The sequence below is a fragment of the Rutidosis leptorrhynchoides genome, chromosome 4, assembly GCF_046630445.1.
Source record: "Rutidosis leptorrhynchoides isolate AG116_Rl617_1_P2 chromosome 4, CSIRO_AGI_Rlap_v1, whole genome shotgun sequence".
Lineage (NCBI taxonomy): Eukaryota > Viridiplantae > Streptophyta > Magnoliopsida > Asterales > Asteraceae > Rutidosis > Rutidosis leptorrhynchoides.
Window position 1 is genome coordinate 164,261,914 of NC_092336.1, and position 24,559 is coordinate 164,286,472.

The 24,559-nt window shown below is 33.4% G+C and overlaps 1 pseudogene; it reads left to right on the plus strand.

The window, feature by feature from the left end:
* Window positions 1-20,076: 20,076 nt before the first annotated feature.
* On the plus strand, window positions 20,077-22,644 carry LOC139841180 (protein FAR1-RELATED SEQUENCE 5-like; annotated as a pseudogene).
* Window positions 22,645-24,559: the final 1,915 nt, after the last annotated feature.

The window sequence follows — 24,559 nt, forward strand, 5'->3', positions numbered from 1 at the left end:
CATATATACATATTTTTGAAGTTTGGTATATTACCCCACATTCAAAAATTATTAAAATCTAATAATAAAAGTTAGAAAATTATAAAAACTATTACAATATTAACATAAGTATTAAATGTATCAACATTACAAATAATAAAATAAATAAAACTAAGTAGACTAGGGATGATACTGATACCAGTAGGGGTTCCATGCATAACCGTATGTGTTATAGAATGCTTCGGCTGGGTTATACGTAGGATACGGTGGTTGGATCTCTATAGACCAGGGAGGAAATACGGGCGATGGAGTAGGAATATAGTTTCTACCTATTTGTTGGCAATAAGCTATGATTTGGTTTTGATGAACTTGCCAATCTTCAAATGCTCGATGTCTAGCATTTTCGTACTCTTGTGAAGCTATAAACCTTTGCATTTCTGTCATTTCATTTCCTCCTCCCACATTACCTGGCTGTTGGTTTCTCTCAACCTGTGGATGTCTACCATGGTATTGTACTGCGGCGTTATTTCGCCTCTTCAAAACCTTCACACCATGGTATACATTTAAACCTATTGTATCGCGGGGTTCTGGTTCTTCAACTAATAATCCCCCCCGACTTATATCCACACCGAGATATTCAGCAATCAAAGTAATAAATATACCACCTCCTATTATACTGTGCGGTCTCATCCCTCTAACCATAGCTGATAAATAATAACCCACACAATACGGTATACTTACAGCACTTTGTGAGTCTCGAATACACATATGGTAAAACAAATCCTGTTCATTTACCTTTTCCTTATTCTTACCTCTTTGTGTAATTGAATTAGCTAAAAACCTATGAATTACTCTTAACTTTGCTCTATCTATATCCAAATAAGAGTAATTTCCCCCTTTAAATCGGTGATGGCTAGTCATTTGACTCCATACACCATGTGTATCAAAATTTTCATCAATCTTTCTACCATTTAATATCAACCCTCTACAATCGGCAGATGCTAACTCCTCAGGCGTATATATACGTAAGGCCTGAGCCATGTCTAGTAGAGACATGTGGCGCATCGAACCTCCTAACAAAAATCTAATAAAAGATCGATCGGTTAAACTAACTACCCGATCATTTATTTCTATACTACACAATAATTCTTCACACCATACTTTATATACAGGTCTACGTATGCTGAATAATCGTACCCAATTGTTAAAAGTAGAATTACCATACCTCTGTGTAAGTAATTCTCTAATTGGCCCGGCTAATTCTACAGCTTCTAACGGTGCCCATTCTATTACCCTAGGTACTTCAACAACTTTAGAATGAAGAGTATGCAAACCCCTTTGGTATTTTGGATAATCTATCCAACGTCTGTCAAATCTCAAGTTCGGGTGCAACTCTTCCAAGTGCATATCTGAAAATGTCATGACTGGATGAGGTATATCTTGTTTGTAGTAGTTATCCACCTCCTGTTGTTCTGCATTCTCAGCAGGAGCATTGCGAGCTTGGGATGAAGATTCACCCCTTTCAGTCTGCAAAATACTTCAAACACAATTTTTGTGCATCCAAATATGCATTAGTGTCAGCAAAATCATCAATCAAAATAATTACAATGACATGTTCAATTTATATCAAACTTAAGCTCATTTTCATATTTTATCAAATCTACACTTTTTCAAATAAGCATATACGAAAATGTTCGCCAAGTTCATAAGCATTCAACTCAAATAACATGTCAAAATAATCATTACTAGCAATTAAACAAGTTTCAAATGGCATTATCTCTTAAAAATCAAGTTCATGAATTTTAGACTTGAAAAAGTCCACTTTAATTCTCAAAATCATGTTTAGGCTCAAAGTTTGGATCATTTAATTACCTAAATATGTTACACTACTTAATTTAGCAATAATTCATGACAAAAATCGGCCATAACCTGTTTATATCAAAAAGCCCCAAATTTGCTCAAGAACACAAACCCTAGATTACTCAAAATTTGAAGTTTAAGGCTTCTAATCATGTTAAATAGCATCAATCTAGGTTATACAAGCATAATACACAAGCAATTTAAGCATAATTACACTAAAAAGCATCAAAATCGAGTTGGATATAAAATTGCTCAAGAACACTAATTTTCGGATTAAATGGTGTTTAGGTGTAGAAATTTACCGTTTTTCTTGAGTAATTCCTTGATAGCATCCTTCTCAACATGATTTTAGTAAAAGATTTGACGATTTTTGGTAAAAAATTCGATTTTTGTGTGATTTTCGGGTGTTTTTCGCAGTTATTTGTGGGTGTGGTGTGTGCAGACTGATTTGTTCGGCCCCTTTTATTTTTTTCTGTATTTTACATCCTCCGCGAGTCGCTGCATTTGGCCATTGCAAACTCCGCGAGTCGCGGTGCTTTTTTTTTTTTTAATAATCCTTAACTTATAAAACAATTAAGTAATTAATTTTAAAATTTTGTTTCCCTTGTTATTTAGGACGAGGTCGTTTCGGATCGATGTCCTAGTTCGTCCCTCGACAAAATTTTAAAATTTGTCTTTTTGTAGCGATTGTTTTAAAAGCTAAGATTTTGGGGTTTTTTTTAATGTTTTTGGCATACTTTAATTCAATAAGTTTAAAAATAATGATAATAAAAGTTCTCGTCCCTCCCTCGGGTAAAGCAATTTCGGTTCAAAGACCTAGTCTTCAACTTACGACGAATTTTAAAAATCATATTTTTAACTTAGCGAAATAAAGTAAATTTTTGTTTTTAAATTCACACCAAACTTAAATTTAAAATGCATAAAATTAAAAATTCACACCAAACTTAATTAAAAATTCATATTATAAATTCACACCAAACTTATATTTAATTTTGTTGTTATACATACAAACTTATATTAAAAATATTAAAAATTTTCAAATATTGACAAACTTAAACATATTGATCTTACAAAGTTCACAATATTAATTTAAGATTTATATATTAATTTTAAAAACATGGTAAAAATAAAATTAAAAATCTTTTTGGCTTTTATCCCACTTTAATCAATCAAATATTATCAAAAATATGCGCCCCTCTTTTCGGTAAAGTAATTTCGATTCCATGACCTAATTTAACTCATGACGAATTTTTGAAATATTTTGGGTTGATTGATTAAAGATATTTATACCTTAAGAATAAACGTTAAATTTCGCAGTGATGTAATAAATTTTTGTATGATATCAATAATTTCGGTCGCCAAACCTAATTTTATCGAATACCAATTTAATACTTTATAGCGAACAAATTAGCGTTTATTATCAAAAGGTTAAAAATGAAAATAAAAAAAATAAAAACTGTACAGACTTACCTGTGAGATAGTATTCTTAGTGATATGATCTCTCCCACTCATAAGATAGTCGGTTTAATTGGTTTTCCATAGCTACAAAGGCGTAACCTCGAGCATTCAGTGTTTTTTCTTCTAAACATATGAACGGTCCGTCTCTGCATAAAGTAACAAATTCGGTGTTTGAATAGGTTTGATTATTTGAACATTTACCTCCATGTGACCATTTTCCACATTTGTGACATCTTTCTAGGTGTCGTGCTCTTCTTTTCACTGCGGATTTTGATTTTCCTTTACCAAATTGTAACTTATTATCTTCGCATCTGGATTCTTTTCTTACTCCGTCCAATCTTTCTCTGATTACTGATACTATTTCACTCGGAAGTGTGTCATTATTACGTTTAGTGATCAAAGCGTGTAGCATTAGACCATGGTTTAGTTCACAGGAAGTCTTCATTTCGTAAAAACCTAAAAAAATAAAAATTCAGAATGGGGGGAGAAGACTAGTTCTTTAGGGTCTGCTAGGGAAAGACCATTCGGGTTCCATTTTCAAGAACTACACGAAAACAGAAAATCTAACTCTAACAGAAATACATATTATCCTTTAAAAGACTTGATTCTCCCCACACTTAGTTAGCTATGGTATCGAAATTGTGATTAACTTCATTGTCAACTTCCATTGGACTATCTATGTAATGTTTTACTCTGTGACCATTAACCTTAAATTCAATCCCATTTGAATTTATTAATTCTATCGTTCCGTATGGGAAAACTCTTTTGACTATGAATGGTCCAGACCATCTTGATTTCAATTTTTCAGGAAATAGCTTGAATCGTGAATTGAAAAGAAGAACTCTGTCTCCTTCTTTAAATTCTTTTAAACTTCTGATTCTTTTATCATGCCATTTATTTGTTCTTTCCTTATAGATTAACAAATTTTCGTATGCTTCATGTCTTAATTCTTCTAATTCGTTTAGTTGACTTAATCGTAGACGTCCGGCTTCATGTAAATCAAGATTACATGTCTTCAAAGCCCAAAATGCTTTGTGTTCAATTTCTACTGGAAGATGACATGCTTTTCCATAAACGAGTCTAAAAGGTGTGGTTCCAATTGGAGTTTTGTAGGCTGTTCTAAAAGCCCAGAGTGCATCCTCCAATTTAATGGACCATTCCTTCGGATTTGATCCTACGGTTTTTTCTAAAATACGTTTTAAAGCTTAGTTGGTATTTTCAACTTGTCCACTTGTTTGTGGATGATATGCGGTGGAGATTTTATGAGTTACTCCATATCTTTTGAGAACTTTCTCAAGTTGATTATTACAGAAATGAGTTCCCCGATCACTTATTAAAGCTTTCGGTGTTCCAAACCTTGCAAAAAGACGTTTTAAAAAGTTGAATACAACTCGTGCATCGTTGATAATGCTAAAAACGAACATATATTTCATAGCATTATTCCTCAAGAAAGACAAGCTTTTAGTTGCAATTGTTCTATTTACAAGTGATATTCGTTTAAATAATAAAAGGTGAAGACAAAAGACAGATTCGACGAATTGAAGACGCAAACGACCAAAAAGCTCAAAAGTACAAAAGACAATCAAAGAGGTTCCAATTATTGATAAGAAACGTCTCGAAATTACAAGAGTACAAGATTCAAAACACAAAATACAAAATATAAAATTGTACGCAAGGACGTTCGAAAATCCGGAACCGGGACCAGAGTCAACTCTTAACGCTCGACGCAACGGACTAAAAATTACAAGTTAACTATGAATATAAATATAATATAATATATAATTAATTATATTAATTATATATATATTATATATATATATTATAAAACCGTCGGCAGAGAAACTCCAAGGGTGTGAGCTGTAAATACATTCTCCGCGACTCGCGGAGTTTGAAGAGCATTTTGCCGCGAGTCGCGGAGCCCCAAATTTCAACTCTGGCTATAAAGCAAACCGAATTCTGATCAAAATTTCATATTCTATTTCTCTCATCTCTCTATCTATACGATATATATATATATAATTTATATTTTAATTTTAATTTTAATTTTAATTATAATTCTAATAATAAGGGTATGTTAGCGAATGTTGTAAGGGTGTAAGTCGAAATTCTGTCCGTGTAACGCTACGCTATTTTTAATCATTGTAAGTTATGTTCAACCTTTTTATATTAATGTCTCGTAGCTAAGTTATTATTATGCTTATTTAAAACGAAGTAATCATGATGTTGGGCTAATTACTAAAATTGGGTAATTGGGCTTTGTACCATAATTGGGGTTTGGATAAAAGAACGACACTTGTGGAAATTAGACTATGGGCTATTAATGGGCTTTATATTTGTTTAACTAGATGAAAGTTTGTTAATGTTAATATAAAGATTTACAATTGGGCGTCCCTATAAATTACCATATACACTCGATCGGACACGATGGGCGGAGTATTTATATGTACGAATAATCGTTCATTTAACCGGACACGGGAATGGATTAATAGCCACTAGAATAATTAAAACAGGGGTGAAATTACATTCAAGGGTAATTGGTGTAATTGTTAACAAAGTAGTAAAACCTTGGTTTACACGCAGTCGATAACCTGGTGTATTCATTAAACAAAGTATTAAAACCTTGTTACAATTCGAATCCCCAATTAGTTGGAATATTTAACTTCGGGTATAAGAATAATTTGATGAGGACACTCGCACTTTATATTTATGACTGATGGACTGTTATGGACAAAAACCAGACGGACATATTAAATAATCCAGGACAAAGGACAATTAACCCATGGGCATAAAACTAAAATCAACACGTCAAACACCATGATTACGGAAGTTTAAATAAGCATAATTCTTTTATTTCATATTTAATTTCCTTTATTTTATATTTAATTGCACTTCTAATTATCGCACTTTTATTTATTGTTATTTAATCGCACTTTTAATTATCGTACTTTTTAATTATCGCAATTTTATTTTATCGCACTTTTATTATTCGCAATTTCATTATCGTTATTTACTTTACGCTTTAATTTAAGTCTTGTATTTATTTTATATTTTACATTAGGTTTTAACTGCGACTAAAGTCTTAAAATCGACAAACCGGTCATTAAACGGTAAAAAACCCCCCTTTTATAATAATAATATTACTTATATATATATTTGTATTTTTAATAAAAGCAAACTAATATAGCGTTGAGCTTTGTTTAAAGATTTCCCTGTGGAACGAACCGGACTTACTAAAAACTACACTACTGTACGATTAGGTACACTGCCTATAAGTGTTGTAGCAAGGTTTAAGTATATCCATTCTATAAATAAATAAATATCTTGTGTAAAATTGTATCGTATTTAATAGTATTTTCCTAGTAAAATATAAACTATTTTATATACACCTCGCATAACATCAATCGTTAGTTGGGAGAGCTTGTGCTTCCGCCCATTTAGATACATAATCAATGGCTACGAGAATATAGAGATTATTATGAGATTTTGGAAATGGACCCATAAAGTCAATACCCCAAATGTCAAATACTTCACATACTTGAATGACATTTTGTGGCATTTCATCACGTTGACTTATTTTTCTGGCTCTTTGACATGCATCACAGGATTTGCAAAGAAGGTGTGCGTCTTTGTAAATTGTAGGCCAATAGAATCCAGCATCATAAACTTTTCTTGCTGTTAGTTGAGGCCCATAATGCCCTCCTGTTGGTCCTGTGTGACAATGGTTTAAAATTTTACTAGCTTCATCTCCGAATACACATCGGCGTATTATTCCATCTGGACAACTTTTAAACAGATGTGGATCTTCTCAGAAATAGTGTTTTATATCACTGAAGAATTTCTTTCGTTTTTGGTACGATAATCCTTTTTCAAGGAATCCACATACTAAATAGTTTGCATAGTCTGCAAACCATGGAATTTCATTATAATCTATCTTCAATAGATATTCATCAGGAAAGTTGTCTTGTATGGCCGATTCATTTAGGCCTTCTAATTCGGGATTTTCAAGACGAGAAAGATGATCAGCGACGAGATTTTCTCCTCCTCTTTTATCTCGGATTTCAATACCGAACTCTTGTAAGAGTAAGATCCAATGGATTAATCTTGGTTTAGCATCTTGTTTCGAAAATAGGTATCTAAGAGCAGAATGGTCGGTATAGACCACCGTTTTTGCTAGAACGAGATATGAACGAAATTTGTCAAAAGCAAAGACAATAGCAAGGAGTTCTTTTTCAGTAGTTTTGTAATTCGTTTGTGCTCCTTGTAACGTCTTACTAGCATAATATATAGGTTGAAATCGTTTTTCAATCCTTTGTCCTAAAACGGCTCCCATTGCAAAATCACTTGCATCGCACATTAGTTCAAATGGTAGAATCCAATTTGGTGTTATCATGATCGGCGCATTAGTGAGTTTCTCTTTAAGAATATTAAAAGATTTGACGCATTCATCTGAAAAGATGAATGGATCATCCTTTTCTAGGAGTTTATTCATAGGAGTGGCAATTTTAGAAAAATCTTTTATGAAACGTCGGTAAAAACCGGCATGCCCTAGAAAACTCCTAACTCCTCTAACATTGGTGGGATGTGGAAGTTTAGCAATTACATCTACTTTAGCTCTATCCACTTCAATTCCTTCCTTTGAGATTTTATGTCCAAGAACAATGCCTTCTTTAACTATGAAATGGCATTTCTCCCAATTAAGTACTAGATTTGATTGTTCGCATCTAATCAGCATTCGTTCAAGATTAGCTAAACATGATTCAAATGTATCACCGAAGACTGAAAAGTCATCCATGAAAACTTCCATGCATTCTTATATCATGTCGTGAAAAATCGCCATCATACACCTTTGAAAGGTTGCAGGGGCGTTGCAAAGTCCAAATGGCATGCGTTTGTAAGCAAAAGTACCATAAGGGCACGTAAATGTGGTTTTCTCTTGATCTTCGGGTGCTATTGGAATTTGAAAATATCCAGAAAAACCATCTAGAAAACAATAGTAACTGTTTCCGGCTAGCCTTTCCAACATTTGATCAATGAAAGGTAAGGGAAAGTGATCTTTTCTGGTGGCGTCATTTAATTTTCTATAATCAATACATACACGCCATCCTGTTACAGTCCTAGTAGGAATAAGCTCATTTTTCTCATTTGTGATAACAGTCATGCCACCCTTCTTAGGCACGCATTGAACTGGGCTTACCCATGGACTATCAGAAATTGGATAAATTAGACCTGCATCTAGCAGTTTAATAATTTCTTTTTTAACAACATCTTGCATATTAGGATTTAGTCTTCGTTGGCGTTGCACATACGTTTTATGACCTTCTTCCATAAGGATTTTATGTGTGCAATACGAAGGACTTATTCCTTTAATATCATGAATCTTCCATGCAATGGCTGGTTTATGAGCTTTCAACACAGAAATGAGTTGTGATTTCTCATTTTCAGTAAGAGAAGACGATATTATTACAGGTAATTCAGATTCACCATGTAAATAAGCGTATTCCAAATGGTTTGGAAGTGGCTTTAATTCTAATTTAGGTGGTTCTTCTATCGATGATTTATATCGATATCTGTCTTCTTCTTTTAGCATTTGAATTTCTTCTGTTGTTGGTTCATATCCATTAGCTATAAGTGTAGCTAACATTTCAACTTCATCAATTGGTTCAGTTCCTTCTCCTAAAGAACATTCTCCTGTTCCTTGTAATTCTGGAAATTCTTCCAACAATTCTGCATGTGAATCTATAGTTTGAATATAATAACATGTATCATCTGCAGATTACGGTTGTTGCATTGCTCTATCAACTGAAAAGGTAACACTCTCATCCTCTATACTTAGGGTCAGTTTCTTACCAAACACGTCTATCACTGCTTTAGCCGTGTTTAAGAATGGTCTTCCTAATATGAGAGGAACTTGAGAATCTTCTTCCATGTCCAGAACAACAAAATCTACTGGAAATACTAAAGTACCAACTTTAACTAGCATGTTCTCCATTATCCCTCTAGGATATTTTATTGATCGATCGCCTAGTTGTATGCTTATTCTTGTTGGTTTCAATTCTCCAAGGTCTAGTTTAGCGTATAGTGAATACGGCATTAAATTTATACTAGCACCTAAGTCTGCCAATGCTTCTATTGAACTAAGACTACCCAGAAAACATGGAATTGTGAAACTTCCTGGATCAGATAATTTTTCTGGTATCTTATTCAACAACACTGCTGAACAATTAGCATTCATAGTAACAGTCGAGAGTTCTTCCATTTTCTTTCTATTTGAGATTAGATCTTTCAGAAATTTAGCGTATCTAGGCATTCCTGAAATCACATCAATGAAAGAAAGATTTACATTTATCTGTTTAAACATATCCAAGAATTTGGATTGCTCGGCTTCAAGTTTCTCTTTCTTCATTTTACTCGGGTAAGGAAGTGCTGGTTGGTATGGTTTAACATAAGGTTTATCCTTAGCTGTGTTATCTTCATTAACCTTTTCAACTACCGGTTCTTTTTCCTTATCTTGATCAGGTTGTGGTTCTTGTGGAGTAGGAATAGCTTCATCAGAAGTTACAGGTATTTCAGGTGGTTTAAGTGTTGTACCACTTCTTGTGGTAATGGCTTTAGCTGTTTCATTCCGGGGGTTAGCATTTGTATCACTAGGTAAACTTCCCGATTTTCTTTCACCTATTAACCTTGCTAGGTTACTTACTTCTTGTTCCAAGTTTTGAATAGAAGCTTGTTGATTTCTAAATGCTTGAGCATTTTGTTCATTAGTTTGTTTTTGAGATGTGAAAAACTGCGTTTGAGTTTCAACTAGCTTCGTCATCATATCTTCTAAATTCGGCTTTTTATCATCGGTTTGTGGTGGTTTGTTTTGAAAATTAGGTCTTTGCTGGTTGTAAGTATTGTTGGATACTTGTTGATTGCTAGGACCTTGTTGGTTGTTGTATGGAATATTTCGGTTATAGTTCTGATTTTGATTGTAAATAGGTCTTGGCGGTTGATAATTATTCTGATAATTATTTCCAGGCCTTTGTTTTATGCATGAAATATTCTCTCTTTGTTCCATTGTTAATTCAATACTGAGACAATCTTTTGTCAAATGTGGTCCTCCACACTGCTCACAACTAATTCGTATTGAGTGGATATCTTTAGTCATCTTTTCCATTCGTCTCTCGACAGCATCTATCTTTGCAGAAATGGAATCTAAGTCATGGCTAGAATCGGCTCTAGCTGCTTTAGATGATCTAACGATATCTTTTTCTTGGTGCCACTCATGTGAGTGGGAAGCAGTGTTATCAATAATTTTGTAAGCATCAGTTTCGGTTTTCTTCATAATAGAACCACCAGCTGCTATATCTATGTCTTTCCTTGTAGTGATGTCGCATCCTTGGTAGAATATTTGTACTATTTGACAGGTGTCTAAACCATGTTGCGGACATCCTCTTAATAACTTTCCAAATCTAGTCCACGCCTCATATAGAGTTTCATTCGGTTTCTGTGTGAACGTAACAATTTCTCCTTGAAGTCTTACGGCTTTAGATGCCGGAAAGAATTGTTTAAGAAAATTTTCAACTAAAACGTCCCATGTATCAATCGCCCCTTCAGGTAACGATTCCAACCAATCTTTGGCTTCTCCCTTTAAAGTTCAGGGAAATAACATGAGATATATCTGTTCATCCTCAACTTCTCTTATTTTAAATAGAGTCCAGATCATATTAAAGGTACGAAGATGTTCATTTGGATCTTCCTTCGGTGCACCACTAAATTGGCATTGATTAGTCACCATATGTAGAATTTGTCCTTTGATTTCATAATCTGGCGCATTAATGTCTGGATGAGTAATTGCGTGACCTTGGCCAGTGCGTTTAGCTCTCATTCGGTCTTCCATACTTAAAGGTTCCAGATTTTCCATGATTGAATTTGTTGAATCCGAATCACTAGAGGATTCTGATTTAATGGTTCGTTCCTCAACAATCTCTGGTTGAATGATTGGTGGTTCCGAAGGAAAATTTAATGGTTCAGGATCTATGAATTGTCCCTGAATATTATCCGGATTCTCAATTGTGAGGTCGGGTTCAAAAAATGGATTATCGGAAATTTGAATTGGAGTACTTGGTCGACTGGATGACGATTCTAAAGAAAAATCAACGGCGGTAATATTAGCTAGATGTCTTGATCGAGTTACAGGTGGTGAACGTACAAAAGGTGGTGAACGTCTTGCTCGGTGCATTCACTGAATATCCTATTAGTTTTTAAAAGGAAAGAAAAAAATTATATAAGTTATCCAATTAATAGACTTTTCTGATTTTGCTCACGTTTCGAATAGCCAAAAGATGCAGCAGAGGGGCGGGATTCGTTTGGTCTCAATATAATTGAGGACTGTTTGGCTCCAATAACCCGGTCCACGTACAAATCCAACTATTACTACGAACCAGAAAATTTTGATGTCTATCAATTTAACCACTTAAAATAAATTTTCGTAATTTTAAGAAATTTAGATAAGAAGTAGAATAAAAATCAATGTCCTAAAAACTAGAATAGCGAGAAATAAGAAAGAAAAAGAGCGCGTCGAAAAAGGTCGAAAAAGAAAAAAAAATTGAAAAAGGCGTCGAAAAATGAAAGAAACAGAGAATGACTATAAAACTTAAAAACACTCGACTAACCCAACCTTATTACTATCACTAACTTAAAATTATAATCGCAAATTGAGATTACTAATTGGAATGATAATTGATACATAGGTAAAAGGTGTCTAAAAATATTAAAGCTTACAGGTAAAACTATATCCCAAATGGAAATAACTTAAAAAGGTACTAAAATTTAAAAGACGTCGCAAAATTCTAAAGCACTTTAATCTTAGTCTAAAGAAAAAAACACTTTTTTTAAAACTAAAAAGGGACAAAATATGCTTATTTAAAATAACTATGTTTAAAAATCTAAATAAAAAAAAATAACAATGGCAAAAACTATGTTTAAAACTAAAAACTAGCGAAAAACACAAATATTACGTTAAAACAATTAAAAAGGGACAAAATATAAAAATATACTAAAAGTTGTAAAAAGTACAATTTTTATAAAAATATTATTTTTATATTATTTATTTTATAAAATTATTAATTTTATAATTTAATTAAACTAAATAAAATTAAATAAAACAAAATAAACTAATTAAAACTAAATATTATAATAAAAATACCCTAATTAGGGTTTAGAATTATTAATAATAATAATTATCCAGTAATTAATGTTGTTAGGGTTCCTGTGTACCCGTGTCAGGGCTGCTCCGCGACTTGCGGTGCCCGAGGCTGGAAAACTCCGCGAGTCGCGGGGTTTCAAATTTCAGATCAGGTTGCTTCGTTTGACAGGTTCAACGTAATTTTATTTATATATTTTTTTTTATTTTTCTGTTTTTAATTTAATTAAAATGTTTATATAATTTAAATAAAACTTATATTTTAAAAACTAGAATAGAAATAAAAATATGTTACAATTTTATAAATAAAAATCTTAAAACTAGATTTATATATAATTTTTTTTCGGTTTTTGATTTTATGTTTTAAATAAAAACAAAATATTTAAATAAAACTTATATTTTTATAAAATAAAAATAAAGAAACTTTATAAAACTTTAATATTTAACAAACTCTTAAAAATATTATATTTTTGTTTTTCTTTTTATGTTTTCGAATATTTAAAACGTATTTTTACAAAAGCGTCTTTTTATAAAAGTAAACTAAAAATAAATTTTTTTTTTATATATTTATTAGCGTTGCGCTTCCGGCTTTTAAGCTAGATTGTCCCCGGCAGCGGCGCCAAAAATACTTGATGTTATGCGAGGTGTATATAAAATAGCTTATATTTTACAAGGAAATAATATTAAATATGATACAATTTTACACAAGATATTTATTTATTTATAGAATGGATATACTTAAACCTTGCTACAACACTTATAGGCAGTGTACCTAATCGTACAGTAGTGTAATTTTTAGTAAGTCCGGTTCGTTTCACAGGGAATCTTTTTCACAAAGCTTAACGCTATATTAGATTAAATTTATAAAAATACAAATATATATATATATATAAGTAATATTATTATTATAAAGGGGGGTTTTTATCGTTTAATGATCGGTTTGTCGATTTTAAAAACTTTAGTCGCAGTTAAAACCAAATGTAAACTATTAAAAATAAATAAAAGACTTAATTTAAAGCGTAAAGTAAATAATGATAATGAAATTGCGATAAATAAAAGTGCGATAATTAAAAAGTACGATAATTAAAAGTGCAATTAAATACAATAACAATAAATAAAAGTGCGATAATTAGAAGTACAATTAAATATAAAATAAAGGAAATTAAATATGAAATAAAAGAATTATGCTTATTTAAACTTCCGTAATCATGATGTTTGACGTGTTGATTTTAGTTTTATGCCCATGGGTTAATTGTCCTTTGTCCTGGATTATTTAATATGTCCGTCTGGTTTTGTCCATAACAGTCCATCAGTCATAAATATAAAGTGCGAGTGTCCTCGACAAATTATCCTTATACCCGAAGTCAAATATTCCAACTAATTGGGGACTTAAACTGTAACAAGATTTTAATACTTTGTTTAATAATTACACCAGGATGTCGACTGAGTGTAACCCAAGGTTTTAATACTCTGTTATCAATTATGTCAAGTGTCCTTGTACATAATTTCACCCCTGTTTTAATAATTCTAGTGGCTATTAATCCATTCCCGTGTCCGGTTAAATGAACGATTATTCGTACATATAAATATCCCGCCCATCGTGTCCGATTGAGTGTATATGGTTATTTATAGGGACGTCCAATTGTAAATCTTTATATTAAAATTAACAAACTATCATTTAGTTAAACAAATATAAAGCCCATTAATAGCCCATAGTCTAATTTCCACAAGTGTCGTTCTTTTGTCCAAACCCCAATTATGGTACAAAGCCCAATTACCCAATTTTAGTAATTAGCCCAACATCATGATTACTTCGTTTTAAATAAGCATAATAATAACTTAGCTACGAGACATTAAATTAAAAAGGTTGAACATAACTTACAATGATTAAAAATAGCGTAGCGTTACACGGACAGAATTTCGACTTACACCCTTACAACATTCGCTAACATACCCTTATTATTAGAATTAGAATTATAATTAAAATTAAAATTAAAATTAAAATATATATATATATATATATATATATATATATATATATATTACGTTTACATATAGAGAAAGAGAGATTTTAGGATATTTTTACGATCAGAATTCGCTGGCTTTTATAGGAATTTTCGTCCAGGGGGACTCCGCGAGTCGCGTAATATTTTGCCTTCAAACTCCGCAACTCGCGGAGTTTGAAATTACAGCTCACTCAGCTTTGGCTCTTTGTTTGCCGACGATTTATAAATATATTATAATATATATATTAATTTTAAGAATTAATTATATATTATATTATATTTATATACATAGTTAACTTGTAATTTTTAGTCCGTTGCGTCGAGCGTTGAGAGTTGACTCTGGTCCCGGTTCCGGATTTTCGAACGTCCTTGCGTACAATTTAATATCTTGTACTTTGCATTTTGAATCTTGTACTCTTGTAATTTTGAGACGTTTCTTATCGATAATTAGAACCTCTTTGATTGTCTTTTGTACTTTTGAGCTTTTTGGTCGTTTGCATCTTCAATTCGTCGAATCTGTCTTTTGTCTTCACCTTTTATTATTTAAACGAATATCACTTTTAAATAGAACAATTGCAACTAAAAGCTTGTCTTTCTTGAGGAATAATGCTATGAAATATATGTTCGTTTTTAGCATTATCATCCGCTCTAATCATGAATTTGATAAGAAGTTTATCAAGAAGGGTAACAATTTCACCCCTAAACCTCTTTAAATTTGATTTTTAGTATTCTTGAGCTATATATTTCCTAATTTGATTTTGTTAATTTCTAGTGTAATTAAAGTTAAATTGTTAGTATATTATGCATGTATAACCTAGATTGATGCTATTTAACATGATTTGAAGCCAAAAACTTCAAATTTTTTAGGAATCTAGGGTTTGTGTTCTTGAGCAATTTGGGGCTTTTTGATATAAACAGGTTATGGCCGATTTTTGTCATGAATTATTGCTAAATTAAGTAGTGTAACATGTTTAGGTAGCTAAATGATCCAAACTTTGATCCTAAACATGATTTTTGAGAATTAAAGTGGACTTTTTTGGTATAAAATTCATGAACTTGATTAAATTGATGTAAAAGCCATTTGAAACTTGTTTAATTGCTAGTAATGATTATTTTAACATGTTATTTGAGTAGAATGCTTATGAACTTTATAAACATTTTCATATATGCTTATTTGAAAAAGTATAGAATTGTTAAAATTGTGAAAATGTGTATAAGTTTAATTTTAATTAAACATGTTATTGTAATTGTTTCAAGTTGTTATTTTGCTAACACTAATGCATATTTGGATGCACAAAATTTGTGTTTAATGTGTTTTGCAGAGATTTACTAATACTGATGGTGCATCATCATCATCTAGACAACCTGCTCCAGAACCTGAACCAGAAATACAATATGAACCACAATATGAACCGGAGCAACAACAGGAACAACAACAACAACTTGATCAACACGTTCCATATTATGATCCGCAACTAGAATATGTTGATGCCTACATAGTATTTCTGATGAATCCAATAGTACAACACCTAACGATTCATGAAGAACAGTTGCATCCCAATCTGAGATTTGATCGAAGCTGGAGAGATTACCCATCATATCAAAGTAACAAATTCAAGCTGGTACTGAAAAATGTAGAAGTTCCAAGGGTAATCGATTGGGATCCTTTGGAAAGGGTCCAATTAGCTAACCGTGTTAGACTGCTACTGATCTAAAGGTATGGCAGCTCTTCTTTTCCCGATTGGAAACGTTTATTCACCATTCGTAGGCATGTATATAAGGAATGGTGTGTTGAACTTATGAGTACTATAGCGTTAAATGCAGATGTAGATAGGATAGATGATAGAAGTTTTCTTAGATTTATACTTGGCCGTAGGATGTATAGGATGTCCATACTGGACATGGCCAGGGCTTTACAGATATATACGCCCGCTGAATTGCTATTACCCGATTGTACAAACTTGATTTATCATGGTGAAAGGGTAGATAGGAATTTTGATGCTAACGCCATCTGGAGGCGTATGTCAGATTATAATGTTTTTGGGCGGGCAGGAGCACACTCCTACTTACATATTAACAGAGCTGAGCTTCGTATAATTCATAGATTTCTGGCTAACTCGATTACACAGAGAGGTCACAACAAGGAGAAAATGACCTTACATGATTTATTTTACCTTAAGTGTATTCGAGACCCAAGAGGCTTTATTAATATCCCCTACTGTGTTGGTTTTTATTTGTCTAAGATAGTGGAAGGAATACAGGAAGGGGGAATAATAGGAGGAGGTATTTTTGTTACTCTCATTGGAGAGTATTTGGGTGTAGATATGGATCAAGGGGGTCCACTTATGGTATGTAGGGAACATAATGATACCTTAGGATTAAAGGTCTATCAGGGTGCTAAGGTATTGAAAAGCAGACACAATCAGGCAGTACCCTATGTTGGTCGTCATCCACAGGTAGAGAGAGGTTCAGATGAGGAAATGGGGGAAGCAGATGACATTAGGGATGTCATTAGGGAGGCTATGACTGACGTCTACCAGCGTATAGATGAGGTAGAAATGACAAACCAGGATAGACATAATCGATATGAGCAGTGGCAAGCCCGGAATGAGTACGAGCATTCCAGGCAACGAAAGGTTTGTTGATCCTAGAATCAAAGTAATCACCTTTCAAGGCTTACTTCACTTACCATGATTTGTGTCACCATGTCCAAAGACGGTAGCACAAATCAAACATCATAAAATACCAGAGGTAACCATGATCTAACTGCTCAATGGAGCAAATTACCAATTACCTCAATAATCTGATGGTTCACTGCCAAATGAGTTAAATAAATGACTATCACAAGAGGGGGCAATTGAGAACTCACGATTATCAGAAAGCAAGCTGCCATGTCAAAGAAGGACGGTAGCTTGACTCAATTATCAACCGAGAACCTCAAATCAAGCCTCAAAATCACCGGTCACCAAGCAAATTTGAGGTTTCCTGAAACAACCCAACCCGTATTCCATACGATAATTATTTTTTTTATATAATACACATTTATGCGCCAATTAAATATGTAAACCATTCCACAAGTTCCATGTAAACGTACAACAGTTTAAATGTTTACCAAAGGCACAAAGGCTAGTAATTAAGTTTAATACAAGTTTGACCTACTACAATGATAGTTTATAATCCAAACGACATTCGAGCATGATTTGGGGCTAAACTACCCAAAACGTTAGGCCACTTCAAAAGCTATCCAAAAAGCACCCCCTGTCAACACAAACGGGAGACAACTAGTCCAACCGTATGCCCTTACCCTTGTCCAAGCCGGAACCTATAAAAATGGTAAACAACGAGAGGGTAAGCAATGCTTAGTGAATGCAATAGTTATACATACATATATATAACCCATCTATTTGCAATCACAAATACCAAATACCTCGCACGAACATGTAACTCACATAGCAAGTCAATCATACCCGAAATACCAACAAGTCGTACATTGACACCAAATCTCATTAGCATATACTCAACACCATATATATATATATATATATATATATATATATATATATATATATATATATATATATATATATATATATATATATATATATATATATATAATGCTAAACGATCACAGCACAATATGGTTAACCATGACGCTATGGTGATACCGGCACGTGGTTCACACCATACGCATTTGAGTCTCACTCTTTTATAGTGCTACCGGCACATGGTTCACACTTTGACGCTACCGGCACGTGGTTCACGCCTCACTTTATAGTGCTACCGGCACGTGGTTCACACTCGATGCTACCGGCACGTGGTTCACATCCTATATCCGTCACATACATGTTATGGCACTACCGGCACATGGTTCATACCATAACATTCACAAATAAACACGCCATATACATGAACGTATAATTATTCCACTCACCTTGTCACAAGGATGATGATTTAGCACTTCCGAGCTTCAACGCAATGTACCTAAATCATTAAGTGCACATTCAATTTCACAACTAGTGGGATTAACCACAATACTCCCACTTGAGCATTTAATGACCCAATTTGCATTAAATTACTCAACTACTCGCAACCGCCCATAAATGGCCAAGACTCGACTTTAATATCTAAGACTAGTGAATTAAAGTCTATTAACTTCAATTAACACAAAACTTAGGGCAATCCATACCCATTTCATCTAATTAGGTCAACTAGTACATTTTGACCCATTTTATTTTACTTAGACTCACAATCAAGTCAAACTTACCCATTAACACTTCTTTCATAAATCTTAAAGCGCATTAATGACAAACAACACCAATTAACACTTACAACCCCAAATCATAATGCCAAAACCCTAGATTGTGGCTTTTAGGGTTTCATTACAACAACATAACCCAAACTCACCCATTTTACCCTCAAATGGGTCATACAAATCTCTAGTAACCCAAACCCTAGCCTTTAACCAATTAAAACTTAAAACATAAAGTTAGAACTTACCAAGACTATCTTCTCGTAGCTAGTAACAAGGAGAACAACTTTAAATCTCGCTCCTAGGTTTGATTCACAAATCTCCAACTCCAAATCTCAAGATTAAACTAAGTGGGTTTTGTGTTTTGGGAGAGAAATTGGAAAGAAAATGGAAAAGGAAATGAAATAAATGAATATGTGGTGGAGAGTTAATGCTCCCATCAGATCTACATGTCAATTTACCATTTTTCCCCTTAAAACCCCTTAAAATGAGCTAAGTCCGACACCAGTCCAGTAGAACTGTCGCGGCGCGGACTCAATCGTCGCGGCGCGACACATAAAGGGAAAATAGACCCTTCTTAATCCATTCCCTGATCCAGGTTTGCTTTAAATGCCGCGGCGCGGACCCATTTGCCGCGGCGCGGCTTAAGGCTGCATATGAACAGCTTGACCATCTTAAACAATTTTCGATGTTATTTAATTTGTACAATCCAAACCCGCTTCCTATATTCACCTAGCCTTCCACAATAGTCTCACAAGATTTAATGCTAACAAAACCCATGTTTAAACTTATATATATATATATATATATATATATATATATATATATATATATATATATATATATATATATATATATATATATATATATATATATATATATATATGCACAGCATTATCAAGTATATATAAATAAATATGAGAAAAGTATATATATATATATATATATATATATATGAGAAAAGTAGATGTGTGGCTGTGATATATGCAAGTTAGGTATAGAACTAATATTTTATTGAGTAAAATACATTATTTTATATTTTATTATAAAGAAAAAATACATCAGATATAACACTTTCGTATTTTCTTGACCCTTCAGTTTCCATGTCAATTAGAAATCTCTCTCTACATTTCTCTACTATTCTCTAGCTATTAAAATTCTTTCTCTACTGATGTTGCTAAATCAATATTGTACTGGATATTGCAACACAATTGGAACTAGAATATCGTGCAAAGTTGAATGTCCATCACTTCTCGTCATTTAATCCAAAGGTATAATCATCTTTATTTTTTTTGCATTTTTAATTCTTATCATCGTATATTCAGTTTTATTTGTTAGTGATGGATATAATTAATCACTCAACATATCATCCATTTGATACTCATTTGATTAATGACATCGACACAAATGGTTATATTGTCCATATAGATTCAGAAAATGACAACGAGATACCAAATGATGTTGATATGAATGAAAATGAGATACCGAATGATGTCGATATGAACCTTAGTCATGATGTAGATGAAACTGAAATTAGTGATGACGATATCATCGGAAAGGTATTTAATACACCCGATGACGCGTATTTTTTTTATAATCGGTATGCTCTCCTTCACGGATTTGGTATACGTAAACATTGGAGTTACAAAAATAAGACAACAAATGAAGTTTATCGAAAGTTGTATGTAGGCAACAAAGAAGGTTTTAAGAAACTGAATGAGAAATCTGTGAAATGTCGAGAATTAAGGACCGGTTGTGAAGCGCTACTTCGAATTACAAAAACAAAAAATGTAAAATGGGTTGTTGATATTTTTAATGATACACACAATCATGAGCTGATTACTACTCCAACAAAAGTAATAAAACATCGTTCTCATAGTAAGTTTCATCGGGACACGGTTTGCAAGTCACTCATGTTGGAACTTGGTCAGGCGGGGTTGAGACCTTCTCAAATAAAAAAGGTTGTAAATGTATTGAAACCATCATATGAAGCTGATGTTACCTCAAAGCAATGTGTTGATGTTTTGGCCGAGCAACGCAAGCTGTACAAAGGGAGGGAGTTTTATGGGTTAATCAAACATCTTCAAGATAAATCAAAAGTGGATACTAGTCAATATTTTGAAATAGACTTGTTTGATGATGGATCTCCTAGAAACTTATTTTGGGCTGATGGAAGATCAAGAGATGCATATTTAAAATTTGGAGATGTTGTCGTGTTTGACGTTACGTATATGACCAATAGATTTAAGTTTCCATTTGCTCCATTTGTTGGGGTGAATCATCATGGTCAGTCCATTCTTTTTGGTGGTGTCTTACTTGAAAATGAAAAGAAGAGACTTTTCAATGGCTTTTTAAGAATTTCTTAAAATGCATGTTTAACAAGCATCCAACCGCAATGATAACCGATCAGGATAAAGCGATTGCTAATGCAATTTCAAAAGTTTTCCAAACACACGACATCGCTACTGTTCGTGGCATATTAATAGGCATGAGTTAGAACATCTTCGACCATTTAAAGCCCGATATAGTGATTTTCAGTCATCTTATAATAAGTGGGTTAATAGTCATACAGTTGAAGAGTTTGAAACTGAATGGGAAACTTTGTGTGCTAAGTATAATCTTGGAAATAGTAATTGGATGATGGATATGTATGAGCAAAGAGAACATTGGGTCAAAGTTTTCTTTAAAGATGTTTTTTTGGCTGGCATGACAACTAGTCAACGAAGTGAAAGCATTCATTCGTTTTTTGATGGTTATATTAATTCAAAAACAATGTTGAACGAATTTGTTATCCAATATGATAAAGCCGTTGATTCTCGAAGGGCCGCTGAAGAAGATGAAGACTTTCGAACTATGAACTCAAGGCCAATATATTCATCTGTACATCCTATAGAAGCAAAAGCAGGTAACTAATTGTTCTAGTAATACTTAATTACGTTATAATGCATGCGCAAGAAAATAAAATTATTTAATAATTTCTTCTAATGTTATAGGTAAGTTATACACAAGGAATATGTTTGAAGTTTTTAAAGAAGAATGGATACATGCAACCCAAAACTTGACTCACGAGACTGTAAGTAAGAGTCCAGAAAGAATCCATTATAGGGTTGGTCAATTAAATGTTGAAAAAAAATATTGGAGAATGGTAAGCTTTTGCTTCGTGAATAAGGTGGATGCAGTTTGTTCATGTGCAAAGTTTGAAACACATGGAATATTGTGCAAACATATTTTATATGTTATGAAGAAAAAAAATGTTGAAACCCTTCCTGATCATTATGTTTTGCCAAGATGGACACTTGATGCTAGGTACAAGGTTGGTAATTGTAGCATTGGATTTGAAGAAATAAATAATGAAAATGGAGTTAGTGCCCTAAGTTTATGGTGTCTTCAAGCCAATTATACCAAAGCAGTGGACCAAGCAAAAGATTCTTCTTTTGAGATCAAAAGACTAAATAGTTTGTTGGCAAATTTTATAGAAGAACAATATATTCGCAAAAAGGAGAAAATGCCTGACAATAAATATGAAGATTCTCGTGTAAAGATTTCTCACGTCGACACGATGCCTCAAATATCTATTCGGGATCCGGTTGCTCCTACCATTACTAAAGGACGTCCAAGGAAACCCACCCGAATAAAATCGTCCATGGAAGTGAAGAAAAAGAAGACTTGTTCATATTGCAAAGAACTGGGTCATTACATAACTGGGTGCCCAACTAAAAAGGTAACAAGTACATATTTTTTCATCCCTACAATGATCTTATTTTATTGATACTAATGTATTTTTTATATTGTTTCAGTATGATGATTCTTTGCAAAAGAAAAAAGCTGAAAAAGCGGTTGAATGAATTATGGAGAGGTTGCTAAAGTTTTATGTTTTGGATATTTGTTGTTAAAATTTATGTTTTGGATGAATGTTATTAAAATTTATGTTTTGGGTGAATGTTGTTAAAAATAATGTTTTGGTTGAATGTTATTAAAAAATTATTGTTGTTAAACAGTAACTCCGTAGTGTTTTAGATGATTGTTCCTAAAAATATAATTTAGATGATTGTAAGGAAGTTGAAATTAAAGAGGTATATTGAAAAATTAAATATTACTTGTTTATTTAACCAATCATGTAATGGTTTTACACCCAAGTTGGGTATAGGACAGCCACATACTCCCTGACCTCTATATATATATATATATATATATATATATATATATATATATATATATATATATATATATATATATATATATATATTCGTACATTTACGCATAAGCTAACGAGTTATGGACGTACAATTGATTAAGTAAGTACCTTTCGATACGTACGGGAAAACGGGGTGTTACAACTCTCCCCCACTAGAATCGGAGCGCGTCCTCGCGATCCAAGCCGCATGACAAGAAGGAAGATAAACCAACACAAACTCTTCGGGCTCCCAAGTGAATTCGGAACCCTTACTACGACGCCATTGAACTTTAAAAGTCCTTACCTCTTTATGTCTCAATCTTTTGACCTTCTCATCAAGTATGGCAATCGGTTCCTCAATATACTCTAACCTATTATTTAGCTCAATCTCGTCTAATGGCACCCAAGATGAATCATCCGCAAGACACTTACGGAAATGGGAAACATGAAATGTGTTATGGATCCCCGCAAGCTCTTCGGGTAATTCCAAACGATACGCGACTTCACCAACACGGGCTAAAACCTTAAATGGTCCAATAAACCGAGGAGCTAACTTTCCTCGTTTTCGGAATCGAATAATACCTTTCCATGACGAAACCTTAAGCATCACCATGTCACCTTCTTGAAATTCGATCGTTCGTCTACGTTTATCGGCATAAGATTTTTTCCTATCTTGAGCCTTTTTCAAATGCTCTCGAATCACATCAATCTTGCTATTCGTCTCTAAAACCAAATCGGTACTCCCGATTTCCTTTTGTCCCACTTCACCCCAACAAATCGGGGTTCGACACCTACGCCCATAAAGCATCTCATAAGGTGGCATCCCAATACTAGTATGATAACTATTATTGTACGAGAATTCCACCAAAGCTAAGTGCTCGTCCCAACTACCACCAAAATCGATAATGCACGCGCGTAACATATCTTCCAAAGTTTGATTCGTACGTTCGGTTTGACCGTCCATTTGAGGATGATACGCCGTGCTCAATTTCAATTGTGTACCCATATCCTCATGAAACTTTTCCCAAAATCGAGATGTAAAACGAGTATCTCGATCCGAAACAATCGATATAGGAACGCCGTGTCGAGAGATGACTTCCTTGATAAACAACTTAGCCAAGGTCTCCGACGATATCGCTTCCTTAATGGGAAGAAACAAAGCGCTTTTCGTCAATCGATCTACTATAACCCAAATCGAATCAAATTGGGTTCTCGCCGTTTTAGGTAACTTTGTGATGAAATCCATGGTAATGTGCTCCCATTTCCATTTCGGGATTTCTAACGGTTGTAACTTACCATACGGCTTTTGGTGCTCGGCTTTAACTTGCAAACACGTGACGCATTGCTCAACATACTTCACAACATCACGTTTCATGCCCGACCACCAATAATCTTTCCTTAAATCAAGATACATTTTCATCGCGCCCGGATGAATGGAATACTTTGACTTATGTGCTTCATCGAGTAGCACTTGTCGGTAATCACCCATCTTAGGCACCCACACTCTTCCTTGAAAAGACAACAAACCACGCGAGCCCATAGTAATGAACTCCGATTGTCCCACAATTCGCTCCGCATGCTTGTTGTGAACGTAAGCCTCTATTTGAATCACACCGAGTTTTTCAAGAAATTCGTTAGTAATAATCATA